This window comes from Macrotis lagotis, chromosome X, assembly GCF_037893015.1.
Source record: "Macrotis lagotis isolate mMagLag1 chromosome X, bilby.v1.9.chrom.fasta, whole genome shotgun sequence".
Lineage (NCBI taxonomy): Eukaryota > Metazoa > Chordata > Mammalia > Peramelemorphia > Peramelidae > Macrotis > Macrotis lagotis.
The window spans coordinates 199801057-199810314 of NC_133666.1; positions in this window are offsets into that span (position 1 = coordinate 199801057).

Here is a 9258-nt window from a genome sequence, read left to right on the forward strand (position 1 = left end):
TTTTTCTTTATTCATTTTTGAAACATTCATATTTGCTTTTGTTTAAAATATGTGGATAATCCAACTTCTCTTGTAAACACCCTTTCTTTGCAGACAGAATACTTGATTAATTGGAGGAAAGGGAAATTTTCTTTCTTTGGATATTTTTGTTGTAGACATATTACAAATACTGTTGGGGAGATTAAGAACACAATATACAGTGAGGTCACAAACTATTGAGTTTAGAATTTTAAAAATATAAGCAAGCAGAACTTAGCAGTATAGGAATCAAAACTGCATTGAAATAAAGGCAATTCAATTAATTTCAGTGGGCATTTATTAAGTACCAAATATATATAAGTGATTATTCTAGCCTCTGAGCATTCAACTCATGTATTTTTAATGGAAATGTAATTGTAAGACAAAATAATTTCAATTGTCATTCTATTAGAGCAATTATTTTAATTTCAATTAATATTTTGCAAATATTAATTTTGGAATGTGTTACTCCATATGAGGATGGGACAGTGATGCCAGCTTCATTCTGTACATTTTTAACATGCACACACAGTTATATAATATACAAAAAATACATGTGAACTTAGATGTATGAATATATTAATTCACATATATATTTGTGTATTTTTATATATAATGCATTGTTGTGGAGCTGTGAACTGATCTATTCTTTCTGGAGAACAATTTGTAATTATCCCCAAAGGGCAATAACAATGTGCATAACCTTTGATCCAGCAATACCACTACTGGGTCTGTATTCTGAAGAGATCAAGAAAGAGGGTAAAAACATGTACAAATATATTTATAGAAACTCTGTGGTGTCAAAGAATTGGAAACAGAGGGAATATCAAACAATTGGGAATGACTGAACAAATTGTGGTATATGTATATTATGGAAAACTATTATTCTATTAGAAACAAGGAGGCATGGGATGTCAGAGAGAGAAAATCTTGGACGAGTTGATGCTGAGTGAGATGAGCAAAACCAGAAGCACACTGTACACTACAACAGAAATATGGGGATGCTGATCAACCTTAGTGAACTTGTTCATTCCATCAGTGCAATAATCGGTCAATTTTTTGGTTATCTGTGATGGAAAATACCATCTGTATGAAGAGAAAGAATTGTAGAGTTTAAACAAACACAAAAGATTATTACCTTCAAATTTTTAGAAAATTTGTCTTATTCACTACATAATTTTGCTATCTCTAATATTTTATTTCTTCCTCAAGGATATTTTTTTTTCCTATTGACACATTCAATTTTGATCAATGCTTATCATGGAAACAATGTGAAGTTGGGGATATGGAGTAGGAGGTAGGGAAGGGAGGGTGGGAGAAAAACTATAAAATTCAAACCTTTATTAAAATAATTAGCAGAGGGGTGCTAGGTGGCACCAGCCCTAGAGTCAGGAGTACCTGAGTTCAAATCCAGCCTCAGACACTTACTAATTACCTAGCTGTGTGGCCTTGGGCAAGTCACTTAAAACATCACTTGTCAAAAAAAAATGATTAGTAGAAATTGCTATTGTATATCATTGAAAAACAAATAAAATATTTACATAATTAAAAAAGAAAAGAACTTTGACAAAATTATTGAAGAAAATTCTACCAAATGCAAGAACATCTTTATAGCTTGATGGAGTTGTTCAGGATACTGAGATCAATGATTTCTCCAAGATCACACAATGAATTCTGACAGAATAGAAACTTGACCTCAGAATCAAAAACAAAATTAAAACAAATATTTTACTAAATTTATAATTAATATAAAAGAAGAATCTGGCCCTAGGACTGGGGAAGCAACCTTCTTCTTGTTCTCAGAATTTTTCCCAAAGTTATATTGGGTAGCTATATTTAAAATTCACTTATGTTATTCAATAGTTTTGGGGGGACAAAAACGTAGAAATTAACTGACAATTAGAATATTAGGAAAATGCATTTTATTTTTTAAATAATCAAATTAAAAATACATTCTGGAATACAACATATTCTAAAAGTTTTAGTGTTGCCTGTCTTATTATTCCATGTTTTGTTAGTGATATTATTTTAGTTCTGCCATGATAAATGGAATCAGGAAAATAAATGAGAATGCATAATAAAATCTAGGAGTCATTTTAACCTTTTCATAATGAAAATAATGACAAAACTTCAGGAAGATAAAATTTCTAAGCAAAACTCCTGGAGTAAAAATGAAAGATAAGGAAATTTTTCAAGAGTCACCATTGATTCTCTTCAATCAATCAATCATGAAATATTTTGGTGCTTTATTACCTGATTTCATCCAATGATTCTATCACATTATTCTTCCCATATTAATTAAGAATTTTTTTCTTTTCCATCTTTTAATTTTGTTTTTTGAATATAAAATTCACAGTCTTTTATATATTGTCAAGTTGGACTACCCATATACTGATATCATAAACATGAAAATACTACTAAATTAATTTCTAGGTACATTGACATACCAATTGAATTAATAAAGTATATTTAATAGAATGAAATATCCTTTTAACTAAATTCATCTAGAGAAATTAAAGGTAAAGACTCTTAAGAATAAATAAAGTGATCAACAAAAATTGGTATTCAGACAATGATGATAGTGATGGTGTTGAGTGTGATGATGATGATATTTGTCTTTGGGTTTAGAAGAAGACCAAGACATCAGAAGAGGAGATACCATGACAAGCATGTGAATCAGATTGAGAGAGGGGATGTTGTGCTGTGTCACCAGTCTCACTTTTTCCCCCAAGTCATCTGAGTCTAGTGGTCAGATATGAATCAGGATGACTGGAGATGGCCCTGGATGTGAGACAATCAAGGTTAAGTGACTATCCCAAGGACACATAGGTAATAACTGACAAGTTTGTGAGGATGAATTTTAATTCTATTCTCTCTGACTCCAAGGTCACTGTGCTAAATCCACTGTGTGACCTAGCTGCACCTATTGTAGTCATCAAAACTTATTTAATACGGGTTAAAGAAACAGAAAAATTCTAGAATGAATTAAATATATAAAATCCAGACAATATGAAAGAAGATAGCATGATATAAACACGAATAAGTAAGGAATTACTTTTTAACAAACACTTCTGGGAAAACTGGGAAGCTGTCTGAAAAAAAATAGACTTGAATGTTAAATCATATGCAACAAAAGCATCTGATTGATCACAAGAACTAGAAGCAAAAGACCACATGTCATACTAATGTTTGAGTTGAAGGAGATAACACTTCACAAATGTGGATATGGGAAGGTTTTTTTTCTTTTTACAAAAAAAGGGATTGAGATAAGAACACAGGAAAAGGACAATTTCAGATATATTAAAATGAAAAAGAGTACACAAAAAAGCATTGAAGTTACATTTTGACAGAGAATACTAATTTGGCAAAATATTTGCAGCAAAATTCTCATGTCTAATATTCATTATTTATAGGGAATTGATACATATACAAGAACATTCTTTAGTCAATATTATTGGATAATATTGGACAATTTTCAAAAAATCAATAATTAATAATCACATAGAATTGTCCCAAATACTTTAAAAAAGCAAAATACAAATAAAAATATATGTTCAACCTCAAATCTCATCTCAAGATGAGAAAAAAAGACAACTAAAATTATTAGAATGTTGTGAGAAGAGAAACATACTAATAAACTGGTTGTTTACTTATAAATTAATCTAATCAAACTGAAAAGCAATTGAGAACTATATCCTCTAATGCCCCTTAATTGTATATATATATATATATATATACTAGTTTAAAGTAGTGATGCTATTTCAATACACCTAAAGGGATTAAGCCAAGAGGTGAAAGATTCATGTGTACATGAATTATCTTTTTTTGTACATTATCTTTTATTGTAAATAAGAATTGAAAACAAAATTAGTGTCTATCAATTTAGAAACTACTTCACAAATTTTTGAATATAAAGGCAAGAGAATACTATTGTGCTATCTGAAACATCAAAATAATCAATAAACATTTATTGAGCACCCAATAAGTCACTAAACTAGAAAAACTAACCTGGAAAAACAAATATGAAAAATGAGATCATTCATGCATATTTGAAATCTAAATTGAATGTAGACAATCAGTACATAATAATAATAATTTATAAATAAATTAAATACATTCCCAAATAGGGAGTTGAGGGGGCAGGGGAGAAGATCAGGAAAGACTTCTTGAGACAGCATAGATTCAAAGAAATCTGCAAGGACTTACATGCATTGTTGCAGAAAGAAGTGATAAAAATCAAAAATAATTCACTATTAACTAAAACATTGTAAAGGAAAACAATTAGAGTTGTCTCTGTGTCTCTACCTACAACACACACACACACACAAATGCTCACATACATACATACACACATACATGCACAACACACATATACACATACAGATATAAAGAGAAAGAAATAGAGACAAAAATAAAAACCTGAAAAATGATTTACTTATATATATGTTGTGTCTGTTAGGTGGGTAACAGATTCTCTCATAATAGGGACCATTAAGTTTTTATTTATACATGTAAAAGACTAAGACTAGTGATTCAAACATAGGAAATGATAACTTTTTTTTATGGAATTGAATTTAGAAACTCGAAAACAAGGGCAGCTAGGTGGCACTGTGGATAAAGCCCTTGAGTCAGGAAGACCTGAGTTCAAATTCAACTTCACTTAATACTTAGCTATGTGACCTTGGGCAAGTCACTTAATCCTATTGCCTTGCAAAAAACAAGCAAACAAACAAAAAGAATCTAGGAGACAATTTAGAGATAATCTTCAATTCTTATAAAAATTATTCAGATAGGAAAATTTGAAGGAAAAAAAAGGTAGAATAACTCATCCAATTTGACACAACCAGTGAATGAGATAGAATGATATAGAATGAACTAGATGTAGAATAGGAACTTGATTCTCCTTACAGGACTTAATTCTTTCTACTATTTCATATTATATTCCTAGTATAAGAGTTAAGAATAAATTGTGTACATATGGCTGAATCACAGTTCTTTTCTATAGTTCAATTCTTGTTATATTCAAAGTAGTATTACTTTTAAAACATTGATGTCCACAGAAAATGAACAGAAATCCTTTCAGTGTTAAACAGACATGCTGTCACTTCTCCCACTAGGCTCTACTCTTTTTTGGTTAACAACCAGGAGAATTCACAGGTATCCAATTAGTCATGTTTCTTCTGATTTTTGACAGCAATGGAGAGTAGCATAGAAAAACGTTAATTTAACATAATAGGGAGCTGATGGGCTTCAGAGAAAGTCTGTTTACTACTTGAACAAACTGTTCATGTATGAAAAATCATTGTAACTGAATTCACTTTGAAGTTATTATTATGTACTTGATAGATTTTATCATTTATGCAAAATATTACTTTGCTGATTTTTTCAATATAAATCTTTTTGTTTAAACAAATTATTTTTGATAATATATATACTCTCATATATAAAAAGACATGTTACACAATATCTACCATTTCTAATAAAAATATGGAAGCAGAATAAATTTTTACCTAAAAAAAGAAAATAACATATTTCTTGAAATGGAAATTGTTTAAAAACAGCACAAACTTCCTTCTTCCTAAGTTTTTCTCCCTTTTAGGTTAATATAAGAAATTGATGATAAAGAAATAAGAGGGAGAGGGAGAGGGAGAGGGAGAGGGAGAGGGAGAGGGAGAGGGAGAGAGAGAGAGAGAGAGAGAGGGAGAGGGAGAGAGAGAGAGAGAGAGAGAGAGAGAGAGAGAGAGAGAGAGAGAGAGAGAATAAATTAGGAATTTTCAAAGTGTGGTCGAAAGACTTTGGGGTATCCTCAAGACCCTTTCAATTATACCACAAGTCCTCAAAATCAAAACAAATTTCATGAAAATATTGTAGTTATTCGTCTTTTAAAATATCCTTCTCTTTTCCAATTGCATATCTGTGTGAGTCCAGAGGTTCTTTATATATTTGAACTAACACAATATATTGCAAAAAAATTAAATGCAAAATTTCAGCTGTGTTCAATTAAGAATTCTGCAAAAATATATAAAATGTCAATCCTTTCACTGTTTTTGTTTTGTTTTGTAAAATATAGTTACCTTTCATAAAATTAAGTTGTTTATGTTAACATATAATAGGTTTATTATTATTTAAAATTAATTAAATAAGAATTTTTATTTATTTTTGCTTAACTTTTGAAAGGATCCATATAAACAAAATCTCATTAGGGTCCTCAATATGTTTCCTTCTACAAAGGAGTATTGAGAAGAAAAAAAAACTTTGAGAACTACACATAAAAATAATAGATATGTCAATACTTAGATTACATAGATATCAATACCAATATAGATAAACCAATTCTGATAGAATAATTTTAAAAAAGCAATGAAGAATAGACATTTCAGAGATCATATTCCTGTAAATAGAATTTCTTGGAATAATATTTTTAAATGGCTACCTGCTCTTCTGCATTCTTAGGTGTAACATATTAATCTGAATTCTTCCTTTATTCATATTATATGTCACATCTTTTTTATTTAACATGACTCCATTATACAGCTGCTAGATAAAAGTTAGGATATTAGGGAAAGAGAGAATGAGATCATATATTTAGAACTAGAAGGACTGACTCGAAGGATTAAAAAGTTTAGGGTGAAAAAATTTTCGTACCCAAGATAACTTTTAGAATTAGAAGGCAAGATTTATGTCAATAGAATGACTTCCAGTTTTGAATATATGTAGAAAGAACATTAGTAGTGTGCTTTGAATGAAAGAATAGCAGCAGCAGCAGTCTCAAGAACTGTCAAGTCAGAAATAGTAAGGGGATCTAGCAATGGATCAGAAAGTGATTACAGGAAATCATTGTCCTAGGACTGAGGGCAGAACATGGTCTTGTTTAACAACTCTATTACTTCTACTCCCTTGTAGGTCACAGGTCCAGAGTGGAGGACAATGCTTATAGTCATAAGGGAGATGGGACCCAAAAAAGCAATATCATTTTCAGTTCTAAAGGACCAAGGACACTGAGAAAAATGATTATTTTTCTGTCATTTTAATAAACAACTTATTAACATTGGGAAGACCCAAACTTTTTTTTTATCCCTGTCCTATTCTTTGGTTTAATTTTTCAAGCTTATGGATCAGTGTTACATTCTCCTCATTCTGAGTACTGCTACTCTACCTGATGAGTTTTATACTTGTAGTTTAAGGTGAAATTTCCTTCTGCTCTGGCTTGGTGGAAGGGGTAGGAAAGAGATTAATACTATGAGTAGATTGCCCAAGGCTGGAGGTAACTTAGAAGTAAATGATATTTTCAAAGTTTATTAGAATAGGTTCAGCCACTCATGGAAATATTCCCTCTCTAATTAATCGTTAACTAATGAGTGTTGATTATCATATTCAGGAATAACCATCTTCCAAAGGGCATATAAGCCATGAGCTTACTGTCATGATTGCCACTGGTCTTTCAGCTTGCCACTGGTTCATTTATTAAAAATGTTTAAATCATTAAATTACTCAGGAGTTAGATCTATCAAACTTTTATGCATTACTGCTTTACGGAATGGATTAGCTTTCAGTATCAAGAGATCAAGAGAACATGGGTGGGGGCAGCTAGTGGTGCAGTGGATAGAGCACCAGCCCTGGAGTCAGGAGTACCTGAGTTCAAATCCATCCTCAGATACTTAATAGTTACCTAGCTGTGTGTGGCCTTGGGCAAGTCACTTAACCCATTGCCTTGCAAAAAATAAAACCTAAGAGAGAGAGAGAGAGAGAGAGAGAGAGAGAGAGAGAGAGAGAGAGAGAAAGAACATGGGTGTAGAGAAGCAACATCACTTGTAGAAAAAACAGACAGAGAACCCTCCTGGATAAGGAACAAAATTCTGATCAAGAGGTGAGTGACCACATCTCTTCACCAATCACATCATATTAGAAGCACCTAAAAGTCCCAGTTCCCAAGAACTAGCTCTGAAAAAATCATAAAAAAATTAAGATTTGAAACAGAGCCATCCAACCCAGCCCCAGGAAGATGATTCAGTGTTAACATAAAGTTCAGTCAGCAAAGAGGTTGGAAAAACATGAGCAAATAGGGAAAAAGAACCTGCTTATGAAAAAAGTTACTATAATGTTCTGGAAAATGAATATACAAATTCAGAAGAAGGAAAAGATTTCAAAACAGTTGAAGGCAAAGCTTCAAAGGAAAATAAATATCAATGACACATAAGTTCAAGAAAAATTTCTAGAAGCTCTAAAAATGAATTTGAAAATCAATATGAGTGACAGGTAAAAACTGAGGAACATAATGGTAAGACCGAATAAATTTATGAAAAAAATTGACAGCTAAATAAAAGATTAAAAAATATTGAAAAAATGATACCTTGAAAAGTATAATATGTCAAATAGTAAAAATGATACAAAAATCTCATGGAATAAAAGTATTTTATTTTATTTATTTTTAAGGAATTTTGCAAGGCAAAATGGGGTTAAATGGCTTGCCCAAGGCCACACAGCTAGGTAATTATTAAGTGTCTGAGGTCAGATTTGAACTCAGGTACCCCTGACTCCAGAGCCGGTGCTCTATCCACTGTGCAAACTAGCCTCCCCAAATAAAAGTATTTTAAAATTATATTTGTGCTATTGAGAAATCAATAAAGAATAAAGCCAAATAATAAACAGTAAATAATGTAAAAAATAGGAGAAATGTGAAATATTTCATGACAAAAAATTGATCTGGAAAATAAATAAAGAAAAGATAGTTTAACACTTATTGGACTCCTTGAGAGAAGAAAGTTAAGCTATAATATTTTTAAAAGTACACAAATATTCTTCATGTTTCCAAATATATGTTAAATCATTTTAACATTTTTTTAAATTTTGAGTTCCAAGACCTTTTCTTTTCACCCTGATTTTCATGAAGAAGACAAACAACTCAGTGCAGTTAATACAAGAAATGTCATGAAAAAAATATTTCCATATTAGTAATAATGTGAGGGGAAAAAACAAAAAAGGGCATTTTTAAACCATTACGCTTCATTCTGCATTCAGATTCCATCAGTTTTATCTCTGGAGGTGGATGAGATTTTTCATTATAAGTTCTTCAGAATTATCTGGAAAATTATATTGTTGAATAAAATAATGATTTAAATTTATTTTAATTAGAAAAATACAAATTAAAAATAACTCCAAGGTATCAAAGTGGCTAACATAAAGCAACTGAAAAATTATAAATACAAGAGAAGATGTGGAAAAATAGAGATAGTAATAAAA